At 40.1% G+C, this 12,996-nt stretch overlaps 1 protein-coding gene across 7 annotated transcripts in view; it reads left to right on the top strand.

Moving 5' to 3' along the window:
• Positions 1 to 12,996, top strand: part of PALLD (palladin, cytoskeletal associated protein) — a 194,843-nt gene that overhangs the window by 118,117 nt on the left and 63,730 nt on the right. The window contains exon 1 of one of the 7 annotated variants that reach the window (XM_088163622.1): positions 3,561 to 3,714. The exons of 3 other annotated variants lie outside the window; for them this stretch is intronic. The gene's annotated coding sequence lies outside the window, so the exon portion shown is untranslated. Of the gene's footprint in view, positions 1 to 3,560; positions 3,715 to 9,682; positions 9,880 to 12,996 lie in introns of those variants that run through there. 3 more of the 7 variants (XM_088163620.1, XM_088163619.1, XM_088163621.1) reach the window with 3 other exon arrangements.

Raw genomic sequence — 12,996 nt, 5'->3', positions numbered from 1 at the left:
GTGTACACTCAGTGTGTATACATCCAGAATCTGTTAAGATGTTTAGTCTGAGAAATATGATTATGTGTTATGGAATATGTTTTGCAGTATCACTAAATGTTTTAGTGTGTATGCTACAATGCCAATAGCTTATATTACAAGCTGAACATTAGCACAGAAAATCAGTTTTAATTTACTGATAAAATGCTGAGGGTTTTCTCATTGTTTTTGTAATTCCTTTAATAATAGTAAGGATTTTTTAATTTTTGAATTCAGTGTTTCCGAGCAGCAGGTTGAAACGGTTGTTGCCAGTACTCTAACCTTGGTAAGTGGCTGTGTACTGGTGCCAAATACTTTGATATTCAGATGATAAAACTACTCAGGTCTGTTGGGTTAATGATGTGGTCTTTTATGGCACACATATGTTCCACTGCTCATGCAGAGCCTTCTAGTTTTTTGACTACCTGAAACTGCCATATCATGGATGTGGGGCTGGACAGCATGAGGGCACTCTGGCAGAAGTGAAGGAGAGACAGGATATGGTGTGGTTCTCTGTGGATATGTGAGGGCAGTGCTGCAAACCTGTGAGAAAGAAGCTGTCATGGCTCAGACTAGTTGCAACTGTAGATTCACTGTGAGCTGTGGAGTATTTGGAGTGGGGAGGTGTTACCAAATGATACAGAAGGAAAGATACTCACACTCAGTGACTCTGAGGAATCAAGCAGGAAAAGAACCACTTTATTTACATTTCATATCTATTTATAGAATTCCAACAGCGACCATGGATTGGACAGTGAGGATCCTACCTCCTGACTCCATAGGTCCCATCAATAGTCCATCAATTCTCTCTTCCTCCAAAGAGGAATGCAAAACATTCATTGTTTATAAGAACAGTGTGAGAAACTGCAAGAAATTATTTGTCAACAATCAGAAGGCTGAATACAAGGGCAACAGGGGAGTTTACTGGGGGAGGTGAAGGAAGCACAGACTGGCAGGTACTGAAATGAGAAGATGGCATGGGAAGCAGATATGCTCTACTTGCATGGAAATATACTTGTACATGAAAGATTGCCACTGGGGTCAAGGGCAGCAATTTAGCTATCTGGAATATTTAAAGAGAGAAAACCTGTACTCTGAAACCTGTTTGACCAGGCAGAGAGAGGACTGGAACTTTCATTGAAAGTCAGTTGAGTAGTAACTTCCAGACCTCTGGGAGGTCACCCTTTCTGTAAGAGTAGAAAACTAAGCTTTCATACGCTTTTATCTTAGATTTTTAGATAGCTTTCTTGAGAGCATTGCCAGTTTCTGTTGCAGCAGAGCCATACTGCTACTTGCAGAAGAGCAAATGTAGAATAGCGTGTCAAAGGTTGAAGGATGTGTCCTCTACCCTGACCATGTCACTTGTGGTGTCATTTGTTCCATTCAGATGACAGGGCCTGGACAGTAAATTGCTTGCAGAATCAGCAGTGAGTTATTTGTCAGTAGCCTGAACACCTGCTGAAGATGATGGAGTAGTTCTGAAATAAACTGGTACTTCTGTAGCCTTTAGTAGTAGAAAGGATGAGCTCCATAAGATACCGCATTTTGTTTTAAGTTTGACAATGCTGTATCTTTGTGGCCTTAGTTTAATTTATTCTTAAAGAATGTCTGTATTTTTGACTTTTATTTTAGCATTTTCTTTGTCAGTTAGGAATGTGCCATTTACATTTATCTTGAAACAGACAACTTGAAACCTGATCTTTCTGGGCATAAATTCTCCTAAATTATTCCTATGTTTCTTATTTTGCTGAAATTGGTTTGTTTGGGGTTTTTTCTGAGGTGAATTTTGGCATGCTAACTTAAATATGTAATGTAATTATGATGTCATCAATATATTTATTCTTCTGTTATTTTATTAAGCTGTTTCCTTAGGTTTTTCTAGTTTGAGAGTTTCTAACAAGTAAACAGATTTGTTCAGGCCTCTGTTGAGGGCAAGAATGTGGTATAAAAATACCAGAGTCAGTTTTCTGTTGATCTGAAAGTACAACTGACTTGGGTACAGCTGGATTCTTATAGGAAGGTGGTTATAAATGCACCTTTGTATTCTCTATAATCTTTTCTTTCATACACTTGTGCCCAGGAGCAGTCACTATTGCCCTGTACATTAGTAACTTAAAGAAGTGCTCTCTGTTCCAGTTTATTACTTGTTTTCTGCTTCACCCAACATCCACAGGAGCTTGCAACAATGGAAGGAGTGTTAGCATTATTTAAGGACTTATTTTCTTAACTTAATACTAAGGAACCATATTGAGAAATACAGAAATGCTTCCAGGTTCCCAGATAGAATTAGAAAGTTTGAAATTTAGCTATACTTTCTTCTTTGATTTTTTTCCAAAATGTTGTTTCTTGTCACACGGCATGAAAGGACTCAGAAGGCTTTTACTAATTTTAAATCACTTCTTTCTTAAGGGTATTCCTTTTAAGGAGTAACAGCTCAGTAAGCTCCTTAGTGAGATAACTAGATCTCTGTGGATCAACTTTTGTTTCAGCTGTCAGTGTGGACATATTCAGTATATATTCTCCTCAACTGTTGTCATTTTCTCATATAAATTTAAAGAAATAAATCACTTCCTACAGGATTCCATGATCTTTGTTAAAAGAGCTATCACATAAATCGACTTAAAAAGACTAAATCTAAAAGATGTAAACAAAAGAATACAGTGACTAGCAGGACTGGGTTTTGGTTGGGTTTTTCTTGTTGTTTTCTGATTAAGTGTTCTTCCTTGCTTGCTCTGGCTCTTATCTAGCCATGTACAGTTTGACTGTCAATTCTTTCTTGTGGAGTACCTGAAGTGCTACTAAAACTAACTATCAAGCAACAGTAGCAGCAGTAAAGAGTGTCCCCGTAGCAAATTTTACTGTCTTCCTGCAGGTTAGCTGCTCTTTATAAAAGTTACTTTTTAAAAGTTTTGGGGTATTTTGAGAGAAAAACTAGTCTCGCCGTCTTTTTTCGCGTAGCATAACAGAATAGTAACTTTTTAAAAAGTAGGTAGCAGTGTTGAGGGTTTCCTTTGCAGAAAGCACCAGTGAAATCCCCACAGGACACGCTGTAACCTGTTCTAAAGAACAACGGAAAACACGACAGGAATCTGTGAGTTTTTACACTGGAACTTCATAGCTTCATTTTCCTTTGTCTGGTTGCCAGTGGTTTGCAGACGCAGCTGGGGCGGCTCGGGGAGCGCTGCAGCTCGGGGAGGCGCGGTGGAGCCGGGGCTGCTGCAGGGCTGAGCGCAGGGAGCCGTGGCTGCTGCAGGACTGAGCGCAGGGAGCCGGGGCTGCTGCAGGACTAGGGAACCGCGTTGGAGCCGGGGCTGCTGCAGGGCTGAGCGCTCCCCAAGCTCCCGGCCGGAGCCGCGGCCCGCCCGGCCCGGGCAGCTGCTCCTTACATGGGCATGGCCGCGGCTCGCCCGGGGCCCGGGCGGGGTGGCCCGCTGGAGCCGGGCCGGGCCCAGCCGGGGGCGGCGCGGCCCGGGGGGCTCAGCCAGACAAAGAACAGTCCCGGCAACCAAATAAGGAAGTGGGAGCTGGAGGATTTCAGAATAGGAGCAGAGGGGGAGATGCCAGGGAAGCCGGGGAAGCGGTCTGCGTGCAGGGAGCTGCTCTCTGTTGTTACCAGAGGAGTGGTGAATGCAGGGGATCGAGGCTGGCGGACTTGTCCGTATCCTTCTGTGATCTGCAGCCAGCAAAGTTAAGAAGGCAAGCTGTGTTTGTCATATTTTCTCATGTTTCTGAAAGCTCTCTACAGATTTTTGTTTAGAAAGGAGGGGTCTTTGGCAGCCCCGTTGTTAGCAGACTGAAGATAAATGAGTCATCCTTTGCCAGGGAGAAAGAAGAATCCCGTTGCAGATAATTTCAAGCATTGCAAAAACATAATAGAAGTTTTTGTCTACTGTAGCGTTCTAATGAAAACTTAGAAATTCATCTAGAAAGGGTACACAGGCACCCCTGAGAGTCAGAGGTGACTTTGCAGTTAAAAACAGTAGTAGAGAAAGAGAAAAGAAGGAAAATAGGTATTAGAAAACCCCGAAACTGTCCTGACAATTCAGATAGAAAAGCATTTCATAACAACATAAAACATGGAAAAATGTTACGGGATTTCAGAAATACAAGTTAGGTACTGGTTTAAACATAGGTGTAAAATTCATGCCCTGTGATCCAGTGTTCTTGGGATGTTGTTTTACCTACTTATATGGGCTGAAGTTAAAAGGTCTTATTCCTGGTGGAAAAACACATGGAACACCATTCACTTTTTCACTTCAGACTCACTAAAAGCAGGAAGAATCCACACAGCAAATATTCAGAAGGAAGAGTTATAATCTCTGCTGAGTGAGTGAAACCTAGAACAGAGAAAACTAAATAGCTGTGGGCACAAGCTTGAGCAGTAACGTTTAACATACTGGCCTGGTTTGCTCTGGTTTCAAAACGTTAGCAACAGAATGTGTCCTAAAGTCACAGCCTTTATAGCAAACAATTACATGCACTGTGAGCTTGACATCCTGATGAAAGGAAGTAAGTTATGCCTTGATCTTGAAGTTGTGTCAAGATCAGCTCATAAACAGCTACTGAAAAACATTTTAAATACTGTAGGGAAGCCTGGCTCAGAAGAAACAGCTTCTTTATCTTTCCTGACAGGCCTCACAATTACAGCAGCTGTAAGTTACTGAAGTGTAGCTAATTGAAAGATACAACACACTCACTATTGCCGTTTTCAGGGCTATTAAAGAAGGGAATGTATTGTTGAGATTTGAGTTCAGAACTGGGAAGGACTTACAGGTGACATTCAAATTGCTGTAATCATCTGTGACTTTTTATAAGCCTTCTAATAATTTTAGCATCTGAAGTGCAGGCAGACCTCTCATAAATCCATGGCAATTCTTGTAAAACTGAATTTCAGTATCACAGATGAAAAGTGTTATGTCAGGTTTACTATGAAGTAAAGCCTAAGCAGTGAATGTTTTGGGTATTCTTCCTAGGTTGTTTTCCTAGGTTATTTTTTCCTAGGTTAATATCCAGAGCTCTCACACATTACTGTATCAGTAGTTTTGCAGGCCAGGAAATCTCATGGATTAGTCATGGATAAAACAGACCAATCACGTGGAACTGAAGGATCTAGGAACTTTAAGGAAGTCTTTGGGATACTTGACTTCTCCATATACTTGTTGTTCAACCATCAGCTGCTCCAGTTCCTTATTAGAAGTGCCTACATAGTAGACCCACATGTGCTGTCATGGAGGTTGCACAGTAAGTCTAATCAATATAATTTAATTCTTTTACCTTGAGGACCTTTGCTATTTTAGTCTGAGAGGTGAAATAGTGGTATAACAAAGACTTAAGTGTGAGTCACTTCATCACCATGGATATTCACACACATGCGAGTATACATATAGTTCCACAAAAATGGTAACTGCTGCCTTATCAAAATTGTCTCAGCAATAGCAACTTCTAATTTTTGTTTTTCTGTTGGTATTATTAGAAGTTTGGACAAAACTATTGTCATCGTTGTTGAATCATGTTTTCATAGATCAGAGATTGCAGTATGATTTGCTATCAAGTGTTCACCCTAGCTGTTTTTTTCCTTTTTATAAAGCACATAACTTTACTTTTGTGTATTTGCAGAATTGAAAGTGATGGGAAATGTTTGCCTAAATATTCTTTCTTGCAACAAACATGTGATCTTTTCTTTTCCAGAAGTGCTAAGAACAACAAAAGCCACAAACAGCTTGGTACTTTTAGTTCAGACAATTGTGAATTTCACCAAACAGAAATAGTACCAGACAAAGCAATTTACAGTTACTACCTCAGTGTCTGCCAACACCAGCAGAGTTAGGTAGTACAGGACACTTGAAATAGTGCTAATTGCCTTGGACTGGCACATGTTTGGCAACTACCATTTCAGAGTCAGTCACTTTTGGTTTTGGGGAATCCTAACTTTGCATTCTGGCCTTCTAAAGAAATCTCAAACTCTCACACATTCCAAGAAAATCAGTGTCTGTTCCTGGCTTAGGAATCCACACTCAAAGCTATGCAGAAAAGCTCTGACTTTTTTGTCAACTACGGTGTGGGATGTGATGTAGTTTTATGGAGATACTTTTTTGTGTTTTAAATAAAAAAATTAAAATCTGCAATGGTTGACATACCAAAGCTTATTTTGCACAGCTAGTTTAAACAGGATGCATTTCCCTTATGTAGGAAAAACAGGGAGATTGCTGAACTGGCCTCCACAGATCATTGAATTCAGTAAGCTGCATATGAATCAGTTTGGAAGCTTGTAAACTCTTTCAATTCCCTCTTCTGGTCAGTCTTTCGGGGTCTATTTTTATTGACATTTCCATCTGAGTTTAAAGATGTTTGAACTGTAATATGATGCAAAGCTGCATTGTGGCTATTTGGGTTGATTTACAGACATGCCTATATCCTTGCATTGATTTCCAGTATTTAAAACCAGAAGGATCTCGTGTCGTGTGTCTCCCTCATTAGGAAACTTCATTTGAATCTCAATCACAACTTCTTCCTAGATCTCAGATTTTTTTTAGTTTTATTTTTTGGTTTTTTTCTTTTTCAAAACATTCTGTTTTGATTTTAAAAATTTGAGAGTTTTGGTCTTAACTAGTGTGATCAGAATTGGACACTCCAGTATAGCTTTAAATGTCTCAGTTAAGTCAATAGCTACAATGAAGGCAAAAATAAGAAAGGAAACAGTAGTGTGTCGTTTTTTGTATTATAGTAGACCTGGAAAACAGCTATTGTGAATAAAAATATATGTACACTATTAAAATACACTTCCTTCACTGAAGATACACTGCAGGCAAAAACATTATATTTAAATGCTACAAATTATTCTGTAATAGTTTAACAATTCGAAAGACTCTCTCATGAAGTCCATTGAGTTATTTTCATTTGTTTTTCTTCATTGCTGAGGATGTGATTCCTTTGTGTAAGGTTTTCTCTGCATTTTCAGCTTTTCTTTCCTGAAGGCATCCTTTTTAATTTTTTTACTTCAAACAATACTGATTGCATTTTATTTATGGGGTGATTTGGAAAGTAAATCTTAATTTTGTGAAGCTTCTCAAAGTTTGAACAAATGGTAGCAAGAAAACTTCAGGCAGTTTGGTGTTTGCCTGCTTTGCTAGTGACATCTACCATTATCTTCCCTGGTCCACAGAAATTAATTGTTGGGCTCTTTTACTGCATTTTTCCAAAAGCTGTTTGTTATCATTATAATTACGTTTTAATTATTTCTTTCAAATATTAGGACTTAATTGGAGTTGTAGGCAATTGTCTTTTTACATGTAAATTAGTTTCCCTCCTTTAGGTTTTCCAGTCATACTGTAGATATAGTTGGAAACTCCTTAAACCAGAAACAAATGTTTCTGGGACTGGAATTATAGGCAAAGTTGTTTACAAGAAAGAATCACAGATCATATTAAGTCAAGCATATGGTTTTGCTTCTTTTCTCTTTGGATCTTTTATCTTACAATGTGCCTCATGCTTGTTTCCTAGTAAGCTGAGCTTCATTTTCACTTTCCATGCCCGAATATGCATGGAAAATGGAGTCAGAGAAAAGCAAGTGTCTTCAAGTAAGCTGATGTGCACAAGCTGTCTGCTTTCATCTTCCATCCCCATGAACTGAACACAAGCATACACACACAGACATAAAATTCCTTTGCACAAAAAATTTTAAGAGCTGTGGCAGAAGAAATGTTGGATAACTTCTTAATGCATGTCCTGGATGCAGTACTATCTCAATCTGTTATAATGAAATAAAAAGGAGAAGGTGCAGTCAAGAGATGTGAAGTCCAGGTACTTGAGTTTTCCTTCTGTACATCAGTCTGCTTTTTGTTTTGTGTGTTACATTATCTGCACCTGTTATAGGCCGTAACAGAACTGTGCTCTGCTTTTTAGATAAAATACTATTCTCAATAAGCATACCTACCAAAAATCATAGAGAGACCTCATCAGCCACGAGTGATACTCCTTTTATCTTTGTACTATCTTAATACTATTTGTCTGAGCTACCATGCTTCTTCTCCAGAGTCATGTACCAGAATTAGAGCAGTGCCAGCCTTCTCACTGCCAGGTTCTGGCATGCCGTTCTGTTCTAACAGTGGGTAGGTGCTTTATTTTCCCTACCCGTTTTTGTATTTGGCAGCATTCCTCTGTTCTTCCTGTTATATTCTGGGGTGATTGAGTGATGTGGAGTGAGTTCTGAGGCCTGAAGAGGGCTTAATGGTGAAAAGGTGTGAAAGGGGTTGAGTAAGCTAGAGAAATTTTCAGTGCTACCTTGTTCTGCATTGTCCACTGTGGAATGAAATTTCTCAGGTAGAGGTTTTGCTTTGGAGGTTCATACCAGTTGGGGGGAAATAGTTATGGTGATGTTCTTGTAAACCAAACAGATTTCCAGGAATCCAAAGCTGAGCTATGATACACACTGATTGGAAACTGGAGCTCAGAGAAGAAAGAGGATAACCCTTGATTTCATCTGCCCTAAAATCTTTTAACAGTTGTCCAGGATGTTGAACAGAGAGATAAAAGGCAGCATGTTCATACACTTACTTGCTGCTCATGAAGTAGAAAATGCAAGTGATTCTGCTGATCACCTCCATGAGCTAAGCATGAATTGAGAATAGTGATTTTATAGATGTATCTTTTGAGATTATCTATCTTGTTTTAAGCAGGTGTTTAAGTTGATGCTTAGTGATTGCTTATAAAACTGATATTGGCATGTAACCTGTAAGAAAGCACTGGATCCGGACGAGGTGGCTTATAGTTAGAAGGGTATGAACAACAACATAAATCTGACACTCTTTATATCCTTGTGGAAAAAAAGAAGAAACAAGGAAAAGCAAAGAATTACCTACCTTCAAATGAATGAATGAATGCCTTAGTGGAATATGTAGTAGTTAGTAATTAATGTATTTAGAATAAGTAAGACACTCTGGAAGTTTTGCATAATTAGGTCACAAAACAACTAGATTTTTATATCATTTAGTAATTTTTTTCTGATCACTGATGCTATTCTTTGGCAGGTGAAGAAGGCACAGGAGACTATTTGTAGAACAGATGACTACAGTGCAATAACATACTTTTTTTTTTTCTGAAGACAGTTTTAAATTCAGTTTACTCTGAATACTTGGGCTCTTGGTCGTGATGAGTAGTGGCAGAAGTGTTATTTTAAAAGAGCACAGAAGTATTATAGGGCTTAGAAGAACAACTTGAGACATCACTTCTGTGGTTTTACATTAAACATGTAGCCATCCCACCCACTCTGTCATGCAGACAAAAATGATGTGGCAATCGTGGAAACTTTTGCCTCGCAGAAGAGCTGATGTAAATTCTCGTAGCAACACCTTGTGCAGCTGTATGGCAATATGGAAGAGCCTGGGATGTTTCTCTAGGCTGTTGCAGCGCCTTCTCAAGTTTTCCTGCTGGCTGTGGATATTGCTGGAGGGGGAAAAAAGTGAACTTCCAGCCTGGGACCCGAGCATTGTTCGGCAAAAAGCGTACCAGAGTTACAGTCCTTGCAGCTCGGAGGGAGAGTAGCTAAAACTTAGGCTGCGGCAGGGGATAGAAACATCCCGATGGGACTCGCTGCGGGAAACCCACGTCTCCCAGCCGTTCCCGGCAGCCTGGTTCCGCCTCCCGCACGCATCGGGCCGCCCGGGGCGGCCGCGGGACTCTTAACGTGAAGCTGCCGGAGTGGGACGCGCCGGCGGCGGCGGCTCCCGGGTGAGTCACGGCGCGGAGCTGCGCCCCGGGCCCGCCCTATATAGAGAGATTGCCACGGGTACCTGCGGGCCCCGCTCCGCTCGCCGCCTCCCCGGGAACCCGCGCTCGGGTATGTGAGAGCTGCCCGCTCCGCAGGTAAGGCAGCAGGGTGCTTTCAGGAATTGGCAGTGACGTGTCTTCTCCGGATGAGGTGAACGCACGGCAGAAGCGGTGATGGGAGGCGAAAGGTCAGGGCACATGAAATCATGCTGTAATCGGACCCGGCTGATCGCCTTTCTTTCGAGTAATTTCTACTTTTGGTCTGCTCTTTCTTGCTCTTTTAGTTTGCCTCATCGTCTGTAGTCGCATTCGAGTTTGGCTGATGCACTTTATTTGCTGAGCCCGGCCGTCCCCTTGGTGTTTCCAAAAGCAGAAAAGATGCTTTTGTGGCGGCAGCGGCTCTGTGCATCTCTGTAGCCAAAGACTTGCTAAATCAGTCCTTAACAAATATGATAGAGCAGTAAACTATGAGTGCTTTCCCAGCCTTCTTTGTACGAGACTTCTGTAGGAACCCAGTGATAGTTCTGGATGAAGAGAGTTGGTAGTGGGCAGGAGACTTGATCTTTTACAAGACTTACTACAGCTTCTTACCAAAATTAAAGCAAACATTGGAATTTTGGGTTGTTCTGTGGAATTCGGACGTCTATAAGGAAGACATATTTGGTGATCTAGCACTTAATGTACTCTTGTAGCTACATTTTTTTGCCTAATGTTTATCACTGTGTGTTGAAAGGAATTTGGTGTTACTTAGTAACTTTGTAACTTATAACAGTAACAGCTTTGAGGGGACTTTTTTCTTCTTTTCTTTCTTTTTCCTTCTTCTGCAGTGCAAATCAGACGTTTGTTTAAATTTTAGTACTGAAGACAAAAAAAAAGTTTCCTGGCAGTAGGCACGTAATTAGAAAGAAGGCTGGGAAAAGTAAGACTGGCCTTCTTTATAATGATGTGTTTACAGAAAGTTGGAAAGCAGAGATATGCATTGGCTATCAAAGAGAAACCAACGTCTGCTATTGGAACATTTGGGTCAGCTTTATATTAAGGAATATGGCACTGCAGAGCACACATCTAAAAATAGGAGTGGACACAGTCAATGTTTCATTAGGCTTTGAGGTCAAGAAACTGTTTTTCCATGGTATTCTGTGGCTGTACTGAACTGAAACCATGATTCCTGTGAACAAACCTTGTATTTCTGAAATTAACTTCATAAGATGTATTGCATACTGTGTAGAAAGTTTTATGTTCACTCACGAGTTTGTGTGCACAGAGGTACACTGGCGTTCTGGGGTGGGAAAAGTTATGATGATGTTCTTTAAGAAATCCCAGCAGTTTCCAGACATCTAGAGCTGGTCTGTGATTCACAATGCATACCAGACATAAAAGGATTAAGATATTGAAATGATAACAAGAGAATGGAAAAAAAACCCACAGAAAACGTTAAATGGCTCTCAGCATATGTCCACTGATTGTATCTAAACCACTTCACTATGAAAATGGGGCAAATACTTGTGAGAAAAAGATGCTGAGAGAGATTGTGTTGCATCCTGCTTTTGGTTGGGGAACAAAACCTGAAAGAACTGTCTGTGAAATGATGTTCTTGTACTAATTTTCCTGGCCAGAAGGAGAAAGCCTGTGGGAAAATGTGGGAGCAGAGGGATAAGAGTTTGAATAAAAGTGGAAGTGTGGGGTAGGAGATATACAGATGTTCCTGCAATTCTGAAACACGTAGGATTATGCAGGTAGATGTTGTTGGAATTAGGAGTGTCTCATTTGGATAAAACACATCTTCGTCTTTGAGGTAGTGGAAATCTGATAGTGGATCTCATCTTTGAGATGAGATTTCTCTCATCTTTGATATACTGGAAATCTGATAATCACAAAGTCAGAATTTACTAAGTTATCACACACTGCAATCTGACGTAGCAGTTTTCCTAAAATTGCAACGGTGGATATGTGGCAAAGGTTTATTAGCAGTTGATGGATATATGTCACATAACTTTGCTTGTAGCTTTCTGAGAGAAGAGCATTTTTTCTCAGTAAAAAGCTGTCCTGAAAATTCGGAGTGTGTTTTAACCAACAATTAAAAACCACTGATGTAAGATAAATGTTTTTATGCTGCTACACTTACTGAAACCCTAGAAAATTCTATATTATCTTCAAAGTGTTCTTAAGTTTCTTTCTTCTTTTTTTTTTTTTTTTTTTTTCTACTGGCAAAACTCATCTTGCTGGAGTCTCATGCACCAATTATTGTGGGCCTATTGACTAGCCTGAGTCTACTGTTTTCTCTTTGCAAAAACTGTGTGATGATTGCAACACGTAAAACTTTGCACTGCAGTATTTTTTGAGCTTATATGATGGTTGTGGAGCCACGATAGTCTAACCGCTCTACAAGCAGGAGCGTGGTTGCAGTTTTGTCATCCACTTTGTGGTCTGTGTGACTGCAGCAGCCATTTCTAATAGCTATGTTAGAACAGCATGCCTCCTTTTTTGTAAGGACACAGTGGTAAATATGATGAGTAGTGTTCAGCTGTTGGGCTTCAGGCATTGGAAGATCAAGGAAGCAGTCTGCCTGGAATTGACCTTTGAGATGCTGGTCAGCCCTCTTATATGGAGAAGTTTTTTCCCTTTACAAAATTTTTCTATTACTCTGTTTCAAAATGATCCATGAGAGACTTACCTTATTGAACTTCCCTGGTTTTCAGCTCGGCAGAGTAAACCAGTCATACTTGTAAAATCATGTAGTTGATGGAACATATTGTATTCCTCAAACAGCAACCTAATTTCATATCCAGTTCTACTTAAATTAGCTGCTTTGCAGTTTTATTCATGCCAACATTCGTGTGGATCCATGTGCCTGGGAGAAGAGTCGACTGTCAGTGAGTGTGATGACATATATGTAGGTTTTCTCTGTGTGTATAGCATCATTTCCTGTAGATAATGAATATTTGTAGAGACTACACCTGAAAAGCATGAAGATAAAGACCTTTGGTTTTAAAAAGCTGAGTTTCTAATCTGAAAATGTGTAAATAAGTGCATAGAGTGCAGTGCAAAGAAACTGTCTGAAAGGTGAAGATAGCATATGCAACATTAGTTGCATAATTTCAATATAAAATAGTTTATGTTATTGCTGTGTGGTTTTGCATTTGCTGTTTACTGTCCAAGAAAGGAGTCTTCAAGTATTTGGGGGTTGTACTGGACCTTTACTCTTCTGCGAAG

The sequence above is a fragment of the Sturnus vulgaris genome, chromosome 4 (genome assembly GCF_052056855.1).
Source record: "Sturnus vulgaris isolate bStuVul1 chromosome 4, bStuVul1.hap1, whole genome shotgun sequence".
Lineage (NCBI taxonomy): Eukaryota > Metazoa > Chordata > Aves > Passeriformes > Sturnidae > Sturnus > Sturnus vulgaris.
Note: the sequence above shows the minus strand (reverse complement) of the source record. Positions and strands in the feature narration are given on the sequence as shown.